At 40.9% G+C, this 18,338-nt stretch overlaps 1 long non-coding RNA gene across 1 annotated transcript in view; it reads right to left on the bottom strand.

Moving 5' to 3' along the window:
* Positions 1–12,350, bottom strand: part of LOC148108065 (uncharacterized) — a 243,378-nt gene extending 231,028 nt beyond the window's left edge. The window contains exon 1 of the long non-coding RNA XR_015720952.1: positions 11,001–12,350. This is a non-coding gene — a long non-coding RNA (uncharacterized LOC148108065). The remainder of the gene's footprint in view (positions 1–11,000) is intronic.
* Positions 12,351–18,338: the final 5,988 nt, after the last annotated feature.

Here is an 18,338-nt window from a genome sequence, read left to right as displayed (position 1 = left end):
TCTTCAGTCCCGGGGGCCTTGAAAATAGGTACGAGCATGTGGGGGCCATTGAAACACCACAAATTGTTTCTCTAATGAGTATCACTTGAGTGTGCTATTTTATTAAAATGCAGAATTTATGAAAGCACAGGGGTGCCTGGGTGGCTCAGTCATTAAGCATCTGCCTTTGGCTCAGGGCGTGATCCCGGCGTTATGGGATCAAGCCCCCACATCAGGCTCCTCTGCTGTGAGCCTGCTTCTTCCTCTCCCACTCCCCCTGCTTGCGTTCCCTCTCTCGCTGGCTGTGTCTATCCCTGTTGAATAAATAAAATCTTTAAAAAAAAAAAAAAGAATTTATGAAAGCACAAAAACAACCGGTTTTCCTGAACCTATGAAATTTAATGTCTTAAGAGCTCTAAGCCTTGGCCCCCCATTTTCAGTTTTCTCAAGTGAAAATCCCTATACACCCAAGGTACATATTCTCCGAATAGGACAAAGTGCTAGATAAGGGGGGGGGGGGGAGCAGAACATAGAAAAGACCAGTAAGAAACATCTAGGTGAGAAGTGGGAGGAGCTTGAGGGCAGGACCAAAAGGGATCTTTAGAATATCTGATTTGCAGAACTGAAGCCCTGGCCAACCCTCCTGGCTTCTCTGAATTACACTTTGAATTTGATGTTTAAATAATTCCAAACGGCTGAGGAAATCTCAGCTATGCTGTATGAATATGCTGGTTTTTCTTCACTTGTCTACTTTACACCCCTTTATTTAAATCTTACAGTCTGCTTTGCAAATTTGATTAGGGTTTTCCTGAAAGTCTACTTGGCATTGAAAGTTGATAACAAGAGTTGAAACTCAGAAGGTTGCCTTTCTTTGCACCTCTATTTGCAACTTCCTGCCAATATTCTGAGTGCAAGCACCAGCTAGCCAATGACTCCCCTTTCTGTATCTGGGCATTTCCAAATCTCCTAAACTATTGAGGAATTACAGTGAGAGAGCCCTTGAGGTAATCCCTGAAGAGGATACTTTTGGTGTCTCACAAATCAATACTTCATGTTTTGAAAAATAAAAGATCAGTACAAAGGACATGTGATAGTATATGGATTGACTTCAATGTCACCCTCTTTTATTATGAAGTCTGCTAAAAAGCGGCCTATTTTTTTATGGTTTGCAAAACATGATGAGCTTCCAAAAATGAAACCTCAACCCACTAATCGTGGATAGTTTAATAATCTGATATATTCCTTTACTGCAATTCAGCCTCTTGCCTTTCCTCTTAGGAGAATATAATTAGACCTGAACTCAGACAGCAAGAATGTAAAATCTCTTTAGAAAAAAGAAGGCAATCTGTGCAGGAAGATGTACTCCTAATTTTAGGACACTGCTCAAATGCACTTGAACAGGTTTAGAAAGTCTTTGTGGTTAGTTGCCCCACCTTTCCCATCAGGATGGTCATTTAATGCCTGTCATATTTTCACTTAATACTATAAGCCCCATACACCCAGACACATCTACAATCTCAGCTTTATCAGCAAAGCTTGAAAGGAATATGATCAGTGGCAAAGATTAAGGGGGCTTTACAACAGAGGAAGGCATGTTCCATGTTAATTGCTAATCGGTTTCAGCCAATATGGCACCGTGACAAGGCAGCAGGCCTTACCTAACAAGAAGAGGATAGTCCTACTTTTCTAGGGTACAATATGTCTAAACAGAAGAATCACCCAACAACCCCAGGCGACTAATTTCTCTATAAATATATTATTGACATAATAGAGGCCTTTTTAATGGGATTATAACTACCCAGACAGCTGCTCTGCTAGTCAAGGAGAACATGGTTGACAAAAAGATTTAAAGGAAAGAATAGAGGAAAACAGCAAATCTCCAGCCAGGCACACTTAAATGACCTCACTGCTTCAAAATAATAGGATCACACTGCAAATATGAAAGGAAAAACCAATACGCTTAAAGCAATCGCTTTTTGCATGCCCTTTACCATTTCTCTCTCACTGCTCAAATGAGAAGCCCCCTTGTGCCAGAAGCAGGCCTTCCAAAGCAAAGGCCACATTGTCTGGTATAGTGTTCTTTAAAGGAATTATGTTTGGCTTTAAAAGGTTTCTAAAGTGGATATGTTCTTTGCTTCCATGGCCAGGCTAACTTTTACAATTTATATGAAATTCTTTCCCAAGTTTTACTAAAAAAAAAACCAAAAAACAAAAAACAAAACACCTCTCAGATGCCCATGTTTCAGAAAAAAAATAAACATATAAAGAACTGATCAAGGAAAAGGAAAATTATCTTAAAAATCACTTCCACAATTAAATCTCACTTGTATTTAAAAATAAGGGCATTAAATAAAATGGTATTATCACTTTATTGTTGTACATTAAGACAAAAATGAGAAACAGATTATATGATGTTGTCTACATTCTTTTAAAGTTCATAGAAAAGAAAACTTTTAGATAAGACTTGATAGAACATAGAGCCAAATCCATGACTTATATTTCCTTACACTTATCCACAGTGTCTAGTTACTTACACATATAAAGTATTAATACAGTCATTCATTGGATAACTAGAAATTCAGTAGAGAATGATGAAACAAAGTACATTCCCACCCTTCAAAGCTTATATTCTAGTGGGGGGGGGGGACGCCTTAGATTGGGACCCTGTGGAGCAGAGCCTGAGATAGGGATTCCTGTTCTTGTGATTTATTAAGGGAGGACTCTCAGGTGAAACCTGTAAGACTGAGGAATATAACACAGGGCAGAGGAAGGAGCTGAGGAAGTGTGTGGTTTCAGGTGATGCCACAGAGAACTCTGCGTGTGAGAGGAACCCTCTCACTAAACCACCAATCCTTTTTCTATCCCACCAGTTAGTTTTAAGGTGACAAAACAAGAAAACTTTACAATCACAAAGGTTTAACAAAATAGAGGGGTTTTTTTCTTGCTTACATAGTTTTCAGTGCAAGTTTTCTTGATCAGGTAGCTCTTCTTCAAACTCTGATCCAGGGACCTAGGTTCTATCCTGTTGCTTCACTGTCTTCAATTACATGGCTTCCATGGTGGAAAGAACAGATGTGGAAAGCGCACAGAGGATGCCCCTGGGAGATTTCAAGGGCCTAGAAGCAGCACACATCATTTCCACCCACATCCTGATGGCCAGAATTCGGTCAATGGCCAAACTTAATTGCAAGGGAGGCTGGAAGATGTCGTTTAGTTATATGCCAGGAAGAAGTGAAAGCACATTTGGGAAATATCTAGGCAGTCTCTACCACCCCTCTCAGACTCTGTGCTCAAAGAAATCCATTAAGAACAAACATGCAAATGCCAACAGAATAGAGAAGACTTTGGGTTTTCATGACTACTCAACTGCATCTGTGAAAGGGAATCTACTGCTCAAAGGCATCCCCACTGGCCTAGGAGTGAGGGAGAAGGCAGAAGAATGGAACTGGGGAAGTCAAAGGACCTACTGTATCTGCACAGAGCTGGTCATCTAAATCCCATTTCTTTCAGCTGAAACAATACATCCTTCAGTCCTCTGGATAATTTGCTAGTGTGGGACAGTAGCACCTACACTGGGTTAAGAACCTGAGCCATGGAAGCCTGACTTTGATGAATTCCAACCTTTGACACACAGCTTGATGACTCACTTTTCCACTCTATGCCTCAGTCTCCTCATCTGCCAAGTGGGGCAAAGACCAAGGAATGTATCTACACATCACACTGGACTTCTTTAAAGAGAGCAAGTAAGGAAGCACCCTCAGAGAATTTAGAGAATTTAAGAGCTATGGCCCATGTCACAATAACAAATTAGTGATGTAAGTAAAACTGCAACTCAGATTTTTCAGGTCCTAACTCGGGACCATTCACTGTACTGCAATACTTCTCATATAAAATGTGAAAGCTTGTTGAAGAGTATAAATCACTGCCTAAGGGTAAGGTGAAATTGTTCTTGTTGCACACATGTGGGTGATACCTTTCAGGAGGCTATCCGGGGGTCCATGAAGGAAAATTCCCCAATCAGCCTACAAGTCTAATGATACTTAAGGCACTGGCAGCTCCCAGAACATCATGATAAAGCCATTAGCTTATTCACCAGAGACGCTGGTTTCCTATTGAGAAAACAAACATCTCTTCCAAAAGGAAGGTCTGCAGGCTGGAACAAGCAAATGATACGAGTAGGATCATAAGGTTGCCTGGGTGGCTCATTAAGTGTCCAACTCTTGATTTCAGCTCAGGTCATCATCTCAGCGTTGTGAGATCAAGCCCTGTGTCGGGCTCTGTGTTACACGTGGAACCTGCTTAAGGGAGGGCTCCCACCCTCTCCCTCTGCCCCTCCTCCCCACTCTCTTTTTAAAAGAAAAAGTAGGATCATAATAAAAGTAGAATGAACTAGAAATTTGTTTAGAAGCCCTGATATACTTTGGCCCAGTAATTTTCACTCTAGCTGAACATTATCCTCACATGGAGAACTTTTTTTTTTTTAAAGATTTTATTTATTTATTTATTTATTTGACAGAGAGATAGCCAGCGAGAGAGGGAACACAGCAGGGGAGTGGGAGAGGAAGAAGCAGGCTCCCAGCGGAGGAGCCTGATGTGGGACTCGATCCCGGAACACCGGGATCACGCCCTGAGCCAAAGGCAGACGCTTAACGACTGCACTACCCAGGCGTCCCTGGAGAACTTTTTTTTAAATACTGATGCCTGAGCCCTACTCCAGATAAAGTTAATCAGAATCTTTAGGCGTAGGGCCCAGGCATCAGTATTTTTTTAAAGTTTTCTAAGCAATTCCATTGTGCAGCCAAATTTGAGAACCACTGGTCTTCATATTTGGATCTTCATAACATCTTTTTGGAGAGTGAGGGCCCCTTGAAAGGACACGGGGGGCCAGAAGCAGGAAAATAAGAGGTCTGAGATAGGAGAAGAGCAACTGGATAATGATGGGAACAGACACATGAAACCCCCATGAAAAGCAGGATGAGGTTTTGCCTCCATGTGCTTCTTCCTGCCATGTCCTCTGCCGGGGTCATTCCTAGAACCATCCGAAGCCTATGGTTGGTGTCAAGGACAATGCTGATGGCAATGAATAGGAGATAAGGTTACAAGGTAAGAATAGCCCCCATATACTGAACACTTACTACCTCTTAAGCCCATTGGGCAAAGGGCTTTACATACATCACCGCATTTAACCCCCATGACAACACTGTGGCAACACCATGACGACAATACTGTGACACTTGTTTTACAGAAGGGAAAGTCAAGGCTAAAAATGATATATTAACCTGCTTCAAACAATCCAACTAATAAGTAGTAGAGCCTGGTTTTACATCTAGACTACCCACCTGCAGTTAAAAAAATGAAAGCTAGGTGAAGAGACCTACTCAGTGTCTTGGCCCCAGTCACCCTTCAGAGTTGGAATCCTATAAAGGACAGAGAGCAAAAAGTTTGAGACTTGTTTTAAATAGAACTTCCTGGGGATTGTGATACAGGCCAAAAACTATAAAAATTCATAACATCAGAAAACCAAAAGTAAAACTATAATAGAGTTTTTAAAAGCCAACTGCAATAATTCTTCGGGTCCACTCATACCAAAAGCAATCAGCCCTTTTAGAAATCTACATAAAATATGGAAGAAGGATATAGTATAGTGCCATAGGAATTCTGCTGGGTTTTTTTTCTTTCTTTCAAAAAGACAGTAGAAACCATAGGCCCAGAGTCGACCTTGGCAAAAAAATACATACATAGCTTCCAGCTTAGGAAATTTAAGCTCCATAAATGAAGACAGGACATTCTAAGTCTAACAGGCATTTTTCTTTTTTATTAAAAAAAAAAAAAAAAGACTCAAAATACTGGGTTCTTTCTCTGGAGAAAAGGAAAAGTTCCATGTGCTTGGAGGAGAACTGACTTAACCAAGACTCCTCTTAGGAGAGCTTTATTTTTCAGGGATCTCAGGAACTTAAATGGTCCACATTCCAAAAAATCAAACCAATTATATGAATATTTATTTTAATGACCTATATATAAGCCAACCAGTATGGTAGACAGGTTGCAAAATGGCCTCAATTCTTCACCTCTCCCTGGATCTCTGCCCTTGGGTACCTAATAGAGCAATGTCCACCACTTTTCCCTGGATTCAACCATGTGATTTATTTTGGTCAATTAAATACCAGCAGAGGTGATTTGAACAAAGTCTTAAAACACACTTGCATGCTTTCACTTAGTGTCTTGCTCCTCTCTTTTACATATGAGCACACCCTAGCTAGAATGCTCAAGGGACAGACGTGTGGAGCAGACCCCACTTATCCCAGTCAAGGTCTTGGACACGTGAGGGAGTCCAACCAAGATCAGCAAAGCTACCCAGCCAAATTGAAAACGATAACAGGCACAGGAGTAAGCCCTGCTGAGCCTAGCTCAGATCCACAGAACCATCCAACCCAAACCACTGATTTGTGAACAAAAGTGCTTACTGTCATAGGCATCTCAGGCTTTGTGGCTACTTGTTATGTTGCATTATTGTGACAATAGATAATTGACATACCAAGTAATAAAATTTGTATTTGGTGACCATTTCTAGATACTCTACAAACACCTTCATCATAAATCTTCAATAACATGTATCCCCCAACAAACATACACGCATGCGTGCGCACATGTGCATTCCCCTCCACACACACAGACACTTTCCCTTAGACCTGATTCTCTCCCACTTCTTGGGATGGATATTTTGAGATTCATAAAATTTCCTCCATGTCTTCTGACAATTTGTCTATCACTCATACTCATACCTCCCTGAAGGCGTATATTCTGTATTCCAAAGAATACAGCAGGCTTAAACTTTATATGTTTTTCTTCTCTACACAACTGAAAGCTGAACTTGTTCATAGTGCGAGGCACAGAGTATGCACTCAATAAATATTACTTGAATAAATGAATGAATGAATGAAGTTTAAAAGATTTACTTAAAATGGGGTATCTATTGGTCTCTTTTAGTGGTAAGCGACAGAAATCTCAAGTCAACTGGCTTCAGCAAAAACAGATATTTAACTGGTTTATGTAACTGAAAAAAATCCATGGATGGCTGAATCTAAGCATTCAAATGATGTCATCCCATCAGGACCTGGTTTCTACTTGGATCTTGGACTTGCTTTCCACTTTGTTTTTTTCTTGACCTCTGAGCAGTACTTCAGAAGCTACAGTCTTAATATCTTTCCAACAAAAAAGAGAGGGTGTCTTTCCCAACAGTCCCAGAAAAGCTTTGATGGGTCTGCTTAACTCTGATTGTATCACATATCCCTCCCTGAACTAATCACTTTGGTTGGGGAAATGCAATGTCCCAATTGACGAGGCCTGGAGGACACAGGAGGTGGGAGAAGTGAATGGTAAATAACTCCACTGAAAGAAAGCGAGGGTATGAATTCCAAATTCCATCAAGGTTAGAGTAAATGGATGCTGAATCTACTTACATGCCAAGTCAACCAAACTAAACAAGGAAAAGCATATATGAAGTCATAATACACACATACTGTATCTGACCCCTTTTGTGCCTTAGCTACAATCTCTCCACCCTTCCACAGCAACATTGCTACAGCAACTGGATGCATGTGACATAACCTGACACCTCACCAACTATACTATGTACCTCTCACTTTCTCTCCTAGGGCTTTCTCTGCCACAGCCATGAGAAATTCCAGCAAGAGCCCAACCAGCCATTCTGATACATGTGCAAGCTTGCAACTGTGAAGGAATTAACAAGCCATGGGACACCCCTGACAATGACGGATGGAAACCTGTGGATAAGTACTCCCTTATTCTCAGAAGACAGTCCTACATGGCTCCTGGGAGGCCTAGACTGAGCCCCAATTTCCCAGAGCAAGAACCAGCTCACTAATGCACCCTGATGTTGGTTTTCCCTCCCTCCTTGTTCTGCCTTCCTCAGTTTCCTATTCTTACTCCCTGAGATCATTTCCTAAAATAACCTACTTGCACACGTATCCTTGCTTCAGGCTCTGCTTTTCAGTAGCATCTAGGCCAATGCACACGCACACACACGTGCATGTACATATACCCTTAACTATCTGCAGGAGGCTAAGAAAACACAACAAACTATTCCTTTTACTCTTCTTTTAGCTTAGAAGCCCATCTACATTTTTCTGCCCATTTTCAAATGAACCTCAAGAGCTTTAACAAGTGGTTCTATAAGAAAATAAAACTCACTTGAAAACTCCCCCCAAATAATTCTCCTCTACATCCTGAGAAGGGTTCTCTCTCAAATTCTGCATAGAGCTTGAGAGTTACTAAACAAGAAGCAGCAATGGAAGAAAAAGACCAGAAAATGGGAAGAGATTAGGTGTGATTGGGCATTAAAGGATAAATAGGATTTCCACATGCAAAGAAGTGGTGTGGAGACCACCTGAGCTCACACATGAAATATGAAAGGTATGACTTGTATCAAGGCTAGGGAACATGTCTCACTCCCTGCAAAGCAGAGATAACATCATCTCATGAAACCACCACTGCCCTTCCAGAAAGAGTTGCCACAAAATAAGTGAAAATGGTATCATTGCCTAATGCACAAAGCAAACAAAACACTATTCTTCAAAAATTGCAGAAAATACAAAGATCAAGGCATGTTTAACATCTATGACACACATAACATATAACAAAAATCAGTGTTTTTTTAAAACACAAAGACTCCATAGCTATGCAAGCAAAGGATGAAAACAGGTGATTTGCTTAAGAAAAAAATCGAATTGGGTAACAAAGGGGGACTTGGACATCCCCATTAGTCAAATTTATGCAAATTAAACAAGATGTCATTTTTCTATCAAAATAACCATACCAAGAGTTATAGCCCTATGTGTTGTTAGCAAGATTGTAAATTGATATAATATTCTGGAAAGCCCTTTGACAATATTATCAAGAGCCTGAAATTCCTTTCATTTTTCATTACACAATTTCATTTTTAGGAATCTGTAATAAGGAAATAATCCCAGATACAGAAAAAAAATCTGAATTTACAATGATCACGCCTACTTGCAACATTATGATATCAAAAAATAGGGAACATGATCTTCTAACAAGAGAATTCTAAAGCAAATTACAGCACTATTCTATGGCACTATTCATGATCTTCTAATAAGAGAATTCTAAAGCAAATAATGCAGTATATTATGTGGCCATTTAAATTATATTTACCAAAGATTTATAATAATATGCTTAACATCATATGAAATAAATATGAAATTAAAAAGCAGAAAAGAAAACTATATATGCAATACGACAAAATTATATAGGAAGAATAGCAGCATGTGTATAAAAATTTGAAAAAATAAACACTAAAATGTTAACAAGCATCGTCTTTGAGTAACAGTAAAATATTTTTCTATATTTTTACATGTTCTATGATACGTACATACCTAATGGGAAAACTCAACTTCTATTATTTATTTAAAATAAAGGATTATTGATTTCAAATTGCATCTATATGGTGAAGACTGAAACTATATAAAAATATATCTACTTTGAACAAGTATGAGGAAAAAACACAGAAATATAAACAATTGTTGCATTAAGATCCAAGGACCAGAGTGGTTTTTATTTCCATTATGGTCCTCATAACATTGTTTGCAAACCCCTGCCCCCATACACATGTGAAGAGATAATACTGGGGGTGATTCAAAGATGGGCGGTCCCTCTGCTACGCAGAGATGGGTAGACATAGATCTAAGCCTAGAATCAAGTCATGGCCCTGGGAATCATGGAGACTCAATGATCATGAATGTAAAATCAGGCAGGACTTCCCCCACATCTGGATTAAGGAGGATCCAGGGAATTGGAAGCTTTATTCGTGGCCACTCCCCCAAAATTTAAAAGCATAGGCTTTTTGACTATAACAACCTATTATTCTGGCTGGACACTCAAGAAGCAAAACCAAGGGAAAAACGTCTCAGTGCATATAAACACGCTCATGTGTATGAACGCACTTGTTCTCAAATAATGGGGTTAAATGGGTTCAGCCGCACCAAGGATATGACCATCTCAGAAAGAGCCCAGCTTCCTACCTTTGGACCCAGCTGAAGAATAGTAGCCACTTTGAATTTCTGGATAACAAACACTAGACTCCAAAGTGAAGAGCTCTAGGGAAGGAGGGAGCTTGAGTTAGGCCAAACTGCCGTTCAATTTACTGAAAGCTTCAAAATATTACCAACTCTCTGTTTGAAATGCGTCAGCAACGGTTCATTTTTTTTCTTTTTATCAAAACACATTTAGACTGTGGTGAATGACAGCATAAATCTTAAATAGGAAAGATACAAGAAAAAAAGACCACCCGGGTAGAACATAACTGTAAATGTGTCCATAAAACTATATTTGAATTCTGATCTTATACACAGAAATGCATTTAACCTTCCCAGCAAGACGCTTTCACCAACTTCCAAAGAAAGTGTTACCAATTAAGCTAAAGAAACTTTAAGAGTCAATTTTAATTACACTAAGAGATGCTCCAATCACTTCCCAGCTCCAGCTGAAGTTTTTACTAGAGATGGCTGGAACCAATTTACATGCTTTTATGTTGCGTCTAGACTTTAATAAGCAGTTCAAGCACAAAGCAAGCCGATGCCAGCCTCAAGCAGGCTGCAGTATACCCTGCACACAGAAATACAATAGCCCTCAGGTTCCCTCCCAGGCCCTTCTTGCTGCTATCAGAGAATCTCTGCCATGTGGTTTCAAAAGCAACAGGATCCAGCCTTTGTGATAAGATTTATGACCTTTTTCTTAAACCTAGTTCAAGTTTGCCTCCTCAGTACCAAATGCCTCACAAGATCATTGACTCTAGCCTTTCCCTTATTCTTAACAAACACTGGGGAAATGGAGATGAACGATTTGGGGACAGGTGCTAGCTGCTCAGGACAAAATAACTGGAGGCAGGAGTCCAGGTGCTGTGTGACCAATCAACCGAGTGAACTTTGGAGAGTCAGGTGGCCCCCTGAGCCTCCATTTCCATATCTGTGAAATGGGATTCCTACCTCAAAAGTCTGGTGTGGATGAAACACAACACTCTCTGCAGCTGGTCAGGTTTCATGAGGCGAGGTGTCACGTGCCAGTGAATTCCACAAGCAAGTAGTGCCTTCAGGAGAAAACAGGTAGGGGGTCATTGGGCCGGAAAGGGGAAGAAACGGAGCAAGGGCTGAAATTTCCCACAAATCTCCAGCCTCTGCCTGATCCCATGGGGAGCTCTAGAGCCTAAATTACACCTCAGTCTGTCCTGCATTAAGGCAAAGAAGTTGGGCTTTCATAGTCCCAGTAGGTGCTCGACTACAAATGGCTAAGCTGGAGCTGGCAGGAAATGTAGACTCCCAGGCCCTCACAGTTCTTAGATGGTGAGGCAGCTCCAAGTGCCCAGAGGCCACCTTCTGAAAGTCAAGGTTCAAGCTGCTGGCAGAAGCTGGCATAGGTGCACCCAGCAGGTAAGAGCAATCTGGGTAGAGCACAATGTGTACCTCGCTTTACCAAGTGTGTTGGGGAAGTGTCACACCAATAACAACAACTACTGACATTTTTCAGTATTAGGTACACTTTACATGCATTAGCTAATAACTTATGAAATATACTGTTCTATCACCATTATACAGGTGGGAAAACTGAGGCTGAGAACCAAGTAAATTGCTTACACATATCCCTAGCGGTAGTAAAGCTGGGTTGAGAACCCTATTCCTGTAAGACCAGAGGCCAGAAGCCAAGTTCCTAATTACTCTCTTATTGCTATCTCTGAGACCTCTAAATTAAGAGCCAAATGACAACCATCTCCAGGGGGTTCAAACACATAACAGCAATGTACACAACTGGCAGGTTTTAGACAACTAGATGAAATAAAACTGTAAACAAAACCCCTTGACAAAGCTTATGTAGCCCATAGGCAGACAGTCTGAGACTCCTGAAACTTCCTCATATCTGTCTTATTTTTCTCATTAGTATCAGAGGCTCCATAGGGAATCTGGCCAACATCCACTTAGGTTAAATATTTAAGTCTTTGGGGCCCATATTTCCAACATTTACTGTATAGGGTGGAAACTTGTAGGAAGGAGAAGACGCTTCCCTGATTTCATGACCATTACACACATTAACTGGAATGTGAAAGGTGCCCCCTGGAGTTGTTGAGTTGCATCTGCTCCGCCTGGGTCTTATCATCATCGAGCAGCATGAACCAGTTTGCTGAGCTTGATAGGGTTGGCTTCTCTTGATCTGACATTGACCTAATGACAGCAAATATCTTTGGTCATTATTGAATGTCACATAATTACTCTCAAACAAGAACAATCTTTTTAACTACTAAATTCTACCATTTGCAGACTTCTATTTTCAGGGATTTCTATATAAGAAAGCAAAAGTGTAAGTGATAAGTTTTAGATGGAACCATATGAAATTGCTGTTTTTATAGCTTCAAAACACTTGAGTATCAACAAGTTCACATGGTGCAACCTCACAGGTCCCTGAAAATCTTCATGGTCCTTTCAAGTGCCTGAATGATGTACAGCATGAGTAAATGAGCACAGTTGTCTGTTAAAAGCAATGCTATCTTTCACCAGAGTGGTGGATAAACGACAATAAATAACTAAAACTAGAAGCAACAGTCTAGAGACATTGGGCCTACCAAACATTTCAGCCAAACAAGGAGAAAAGGAGATTGGTTTATGTTTCCTGTAATTAGCCTTATCATTGTGGTCTTAATTGGTAGGTAAATAGACCAAAGGAAAGTGGTAAAAAGAAGAAAAAGAAATAAATCATAAGCCTGGGTAACTTTCAGACAAATGCTAAATAAACAGGTAGGCACCCAACTCCCTTTTCTCTCACACCTGCTGCTGCAGCTTATTAGGAATTACAACAGTCCCCCCTTCTCAGTAGGGGATGCAGTCCAAGACCCCCAGTGGATGCCTAAAACCATGAATGGTACCAAACCCTATCTATACTATGTTTTTCCTATACGCACACACCTACGATAAAGTTTAATTTATAAATCAGTACAGCAAGAGATTAACAACAATAAAATAGAACAATTATAATAATATACTATAGGGGCACCTGGTAGCTCAGTCAGTTGAATGCCCAACTCTTAATTTCAGCTCAGGTCATGATTCAGGTTCATGAAATTGAGCCCCGCATTGGGCTCCATGCTGAGCATGGAACCTTCTTAAGATTCTTTCCTTCTCATTCTGCCACTCCCCTCCCCACCCACTTGCACTCTCTCTCTCTCTCTAATAATAAATAATAATAATAATAAAAGTTATGTGAATGTGGTATCTCTCTCAAAATATGTCACTCACCCTTCTTGGGATGATATGATACGATGCCTTTGTGATGAAATGAAGTGAGGTGAGTGACGTAGGCATTGTGATATAATGTTAGGCTGCTATTGATCTTCTGAAAATACATCAGAAGGAGGACCATCTGCTTCCAGACTGTTGACTGTGGATAACTGAAACCACGGAAACTGAATTTGTGGATAAGGGGGCACTACTGTACACATAGCCTAAAAAAACTATATTTCAGCTAAACTATATAATTACGAAACTTGAAAACTCAGGATTTAAAAGGCAAAATCAGCACAGTTCTTCCCTATCACTAACCGGAGTTATAATCACTAAACCCTAGGTCCGAGAGTGACAGACCGCCTCTATTCCAGGGGATGGAACCTGGATGTGTAGGTAGTGCCTATCTTACTTTAGAGGTTTCAGAGACAGAGTACTTCAGTAGAAGGAATCAGAGGTCTTGTCTGGGCTACGTGGGAACCAATGCCATCGTCAATTGTTTATGTCTATCCGAGATATGGGAGAACTAGTGGTCATACACGTACTACACATTTGTCATCCCTGACCTAGGCATTGTGGCTTTAGGCCTCAGTGTATTTGTCTGTACAAGAAGACACTTGAACTATGCTATCGCTGAGAATCCCTCCATATAGAACATTTCTGGGTTTTTTCTTTTCTTTTTTTTTTAATAATAATTTTTTATTATGTTATGTTAGTCACCATACAGTATATCCTTAGTTTTTGATGTAGTGTTCCATGATTCATTATTTGCGTATAACACCCAGTGCACCATGCAATCTGTGCCCTCCTTAATACCCATCACCGGCCTATCCCAGACCCCCACCCCCCTCCCCTCTGAAGCCCTCAGTTTGTTTTCTAAATAGCTATAAATGTGATGACTTTCCTGACATTGTGTCACCGACTCTTGATTGCCCAGAACTTTTTATTGCAAAGGGACAGCAGCAGAAATCAAACGACAGTCACCCCATTTCTTGTTCCTTTACACTTTGTCACTACTCCTGCCCCCATCGTACCTCTGCTCAGAATCTACTTTGTCATTTTAATAATGTAATACCAACAGGTGCCCCATATTATGCCCTTAAATAATATACCACAAAGCCTTGTCACATTCCCATCTCTTTGAATTTGCCTCAGAAAATTCAACATTGTACCACTGGGAGCCTATTGCATCATTCCCATCATCCTGGAAATGACCTCTTTCAGGTTATTGAAAAAACTAGATAAGAAACTAGATGGGACATGAACAGGGACCTTATATCTCCCAACCACATAGTATTAATCAGCTTCTTCCACACAAACATGGCAAAATAATAATAGGAGCTTCAAGTTATTGAGTCTTGTGATGCACTAAGCCCGTGGGAACATAACCCCATTTAATTCTTACCACTACCCTGAGGTTGAGTTATTTGTCCTGGATGGCATGTGATATGTTTACATCCACCAATACCTAATTTTCTGTATTAGTCAAGGTTCCATCAAGTAAGATGGCCCCCTCAAAGGGTTTATCGATAGGGGTTGAATGGACTACTTACAAAACTGTGGTCAACATTAAGAGAAGCAACTAGGAATGGTAAAGCTCTCAGCATCCAGCGTAAGTGAGAAACCATTATTCTGAAGGCCCGGAGGAGAGGACTTAATAAAATGCTAGAGAGAGTTGTAGCCATGGCAGAGGGGCTGATGGACAGAGTCTGGGCACTGTCAAGACCACTGCCAGGTGGGAGATGTAGAATAAATACCCCAACTTCTCTCTCTTCCATCATCTGCTGTCCTTTCAATGTTTCCCATTAGTTAAACATAACAGGAAATAAGACAACAATGGAGCACAGATAATGGAGTCTATAGAGATCGGCCCCCCAGGGCACATAGGCAGAGAAGAATGGAGAACGGATCTGGTGCGGCAAATGGAGATTATCAAGCACAGTCCTTTACTGAACAAAGTAGCCATGTTTGATGTCATCTAATTCTGTTGGCCTGCCTACTGAAGATGGTTCCAGGTATTGATTGGATCCTGAGCCAAAGGCAACCATGTTAGGCTGAGCCAGCTCTGAGGAAGCCTGGCATGACCAAGAGGTGGCTTCCTCTTGGGTGGTAACCAGATTCCATGGGATCTTCTCTATTGCTGAGGTTTGAATGCAAGACAAGGACAGAGAGAGAGAGCAACAGGAGTAGAAGAGAAGGAAAAGCCATGAAAGCGGAGAGAAGAGATGCATACAGGAAGATGAAGAGATGATAAGAAACTATGTCATGAATATGACAGGGCCTCCTATGAAGGGGCTGCTGTAACCTGCATGGTGATCATTTGCCACATTTCCTTAAGTGCCTGTGTCTCCAATCTCTAGTGTAACCTGAGCCTAGCTTTGATCCTTACAATCTAAATGGCTCCAACCAGCAAAATGCAATTACCCTGATTTTACACTTGAGCTAACTGAGCAAAAAGAATTAAGAATATACCTGAGGTGACACAGAAAATAAGTACCCACAAAGGAATTCAAACCTGGTTCCATCTGTCACAAGCCCAAAGACTCTCCACTGAGCCACATGGCCAGTTGCAACCCAAATTAGGGCTGTCCCAGTAACAAAATTGAAGGACACTTTTCTGATTTTCCCAAGAAACTCCCTCAATGATTGTAGATCGTCTGCCATTACCAGCTGGTAAGTGTCCATGCCTTTTTTGGTCTGGAGCTCAGAGCCTGTTAAGAGCCATTCATAAGGGTCTGCATAATTCAAGGATGTTAAAAGCACCATCTCAAGGATGTTGGCAGATGTTTCTCAGATAAAACAGCTTTCTGGAATATAAGAGAAAGATATTTCACAACTGATTCCATTTCTTTCCTAGATCCCTCAAGACCTGAATGTGACCAAGACACACTAAGAACAGTGTGTGACACTTCTTCCACAACAAACAACACTTGAACTTAGGAAGGACAGAAACTATTTCTGTTATATGCATAATAAAAAATTGCATCATCCATGGCTTTGACTGGTAGAAGCAACAGAAGTAATGGAACCATACCTAATGACATAACAGAGTAATCAGAAGACTGGTTGGCAGCTGAGGACTGGGAAACGTGTGCAGAAAATGTCCAGATCTGCAGGTTTCTGTGACCTCCTGTCTCAGGGAGGCTTATATTCTAACAGTGTTCTGTGATCCCCAAATGGTTCCCTTTATGGTCTTGTCATTAACTTGAAGGGAAACTTCATTTCCACAGGTCAAGCTTTGCAATGAATGTTGAGAACCCAGCTCAACAGTGGAAAAAGCTCTAGAATGTTTTTCCACATTCAAACCAGGGTTTCCTTATCAAGTTCATCAAAGCATTTTTAAAAAATATAAATGTCTTACCACTTTGCCCAGGAAGAATAAATCTGCACAGCCACCTCAAAGGCTTGACAACTTTATTTTCATTGTGTAGAGCTGGGTGGGTCCCCCTGAACTGGGCTTCCTAAAGAGACCCAGCCCTTCTCTGCAGTCTCCAGGCCTGCCACTCCAGTGAGTGTGATCAAAGAGAGGAAAGCCGAGCCACTGAGCCTCGAGAAATAAAGCTAAAACAACAGATTTGTTTCTTGGCTTCTCTCTTAAATACGTTCAGAGTGTTTAAAGCCCTGTAAGGAAACGCTCTGGGGCCCTGGATGTGAGAGAGGCACATCTAAACCCTTTCCCAAGAGGAAATCTCTCACCTCGGTGGGGTAAATTAGCTCATTAAGAGCAGCCAGAAGCAGGCAGGAAACCTGGGAAGTAGGAGCTTTAATTCAAAGCACAGAAAATTATAGATTTCTTTACACATTAAAAAAGCATTTATCTTGGCTAAAAATGAAACGACTTTTCAATGATCAACACATGGTTTAAATCTGCTTTGCTAATTTATATCTATCCACCAGTCTGTCTAGTTGTTCAGCTACCAGGAAATTCAATTATATTCAGTAAATCTGTGTTGAACACCTACTATGTGCCTGTGGCACACTTGTGAATTGCATAAACACAAACAACAAAAATAGAAGGCAGATGTCTACCTTTTTGTTCAGAGGTGAGACTCATGTATTAAAGATTGGAAGACATTTGTATTTCACTTTTCATCAACACTTAGTATTTTTTATATACTCGGCATTGACCTTAGATGTGAATAATGCAAAATACAATGTTAAAAAGCTGCATTCAGGGGTGCCTGGGTGGCACAGCGGTTAAGCATCTGCCTTCGGCTCAGGGCGTGATCCCGGCGACCTGGGATCGAGCCCCACGTCAGGCTCCTCTGCTATGAGGCTGCTTCTTCCTCTCCCACTCCCCCTGCTTGTGTTCTCTCTCTCGCTGGCTGTCTCTATCTCTGTCGAATAAATAAATAAAATCTTTAAAAAAAGAAAAAAAGCTGCATTCAGTGGAATCAAGTGCTAAGATGTATAGAGAGAATAATGGGTCAAGGGGAAGCAGGAGATTGAACAAGAGGGGGTGACGTTTCTCTGGAAGGTTTCTTAGAACAAATAGTACCCAAACTGACCCTGAAGGAAATCAGTGGGAAATAACAGCAAGAGTGGCCTCTAGAAAAACAGGCTTTACTTTCTGTTCTGCTGCTTGGACCTCAGACTCTTCTAGTTCTCTGGGCCTTAATTTTCCCCCTTTAAAATGAACACTTTGACTCTAATTACTCATTCACTCATTCGTTCATTCACTCGCTATTTATTCAGGACCAACTATCCATACCAGATGGTCTTGCCTGTTTAAGATGAAGCCTACAGGTTTGCTTTGACCCAAGGCATAAAAGAAAGGCATCTGCTCTTCAGGAGGGGCTCCGATATGCATGATGCCATGATGTCATGAACCCCTGCTGTTATCTCCTTTTTCACTTATCAAGTCATGGGGGTTGGCTCTGGGGAAACAGGACACAGAACAGGTAAACTCTGTTGGGAGAAGGGGTCAAGAAAAGTGCAATACATGGGGAACTGCAAAAGAAATGCCACGGTGGTAATCACCTGGCATCTAATGTGTTTACATGTGGTGAGAGGATGAAATGGGGTGGAAATAAACCCAAATGGGTAGTGACAAGACTT

This window comes from Ursus americanus, chromosome 22, assembly GCF_024610735.1.
Source record: "Ursus americanus isolate L20-20 chromosome 22, mUrsAme1.1.p, whole genome shotgun sequence".
Taxonomy (NCBI): Eukaryota; Metazoa; Chordata; class Mammalia; order Carnivora; family Ursidae; genus Ursus; species Ursus americanus.
Note: the sequence above shows the minus strand (reverse complement) of the source record. Positions and strands in the feature narration are given on the sequence as shown.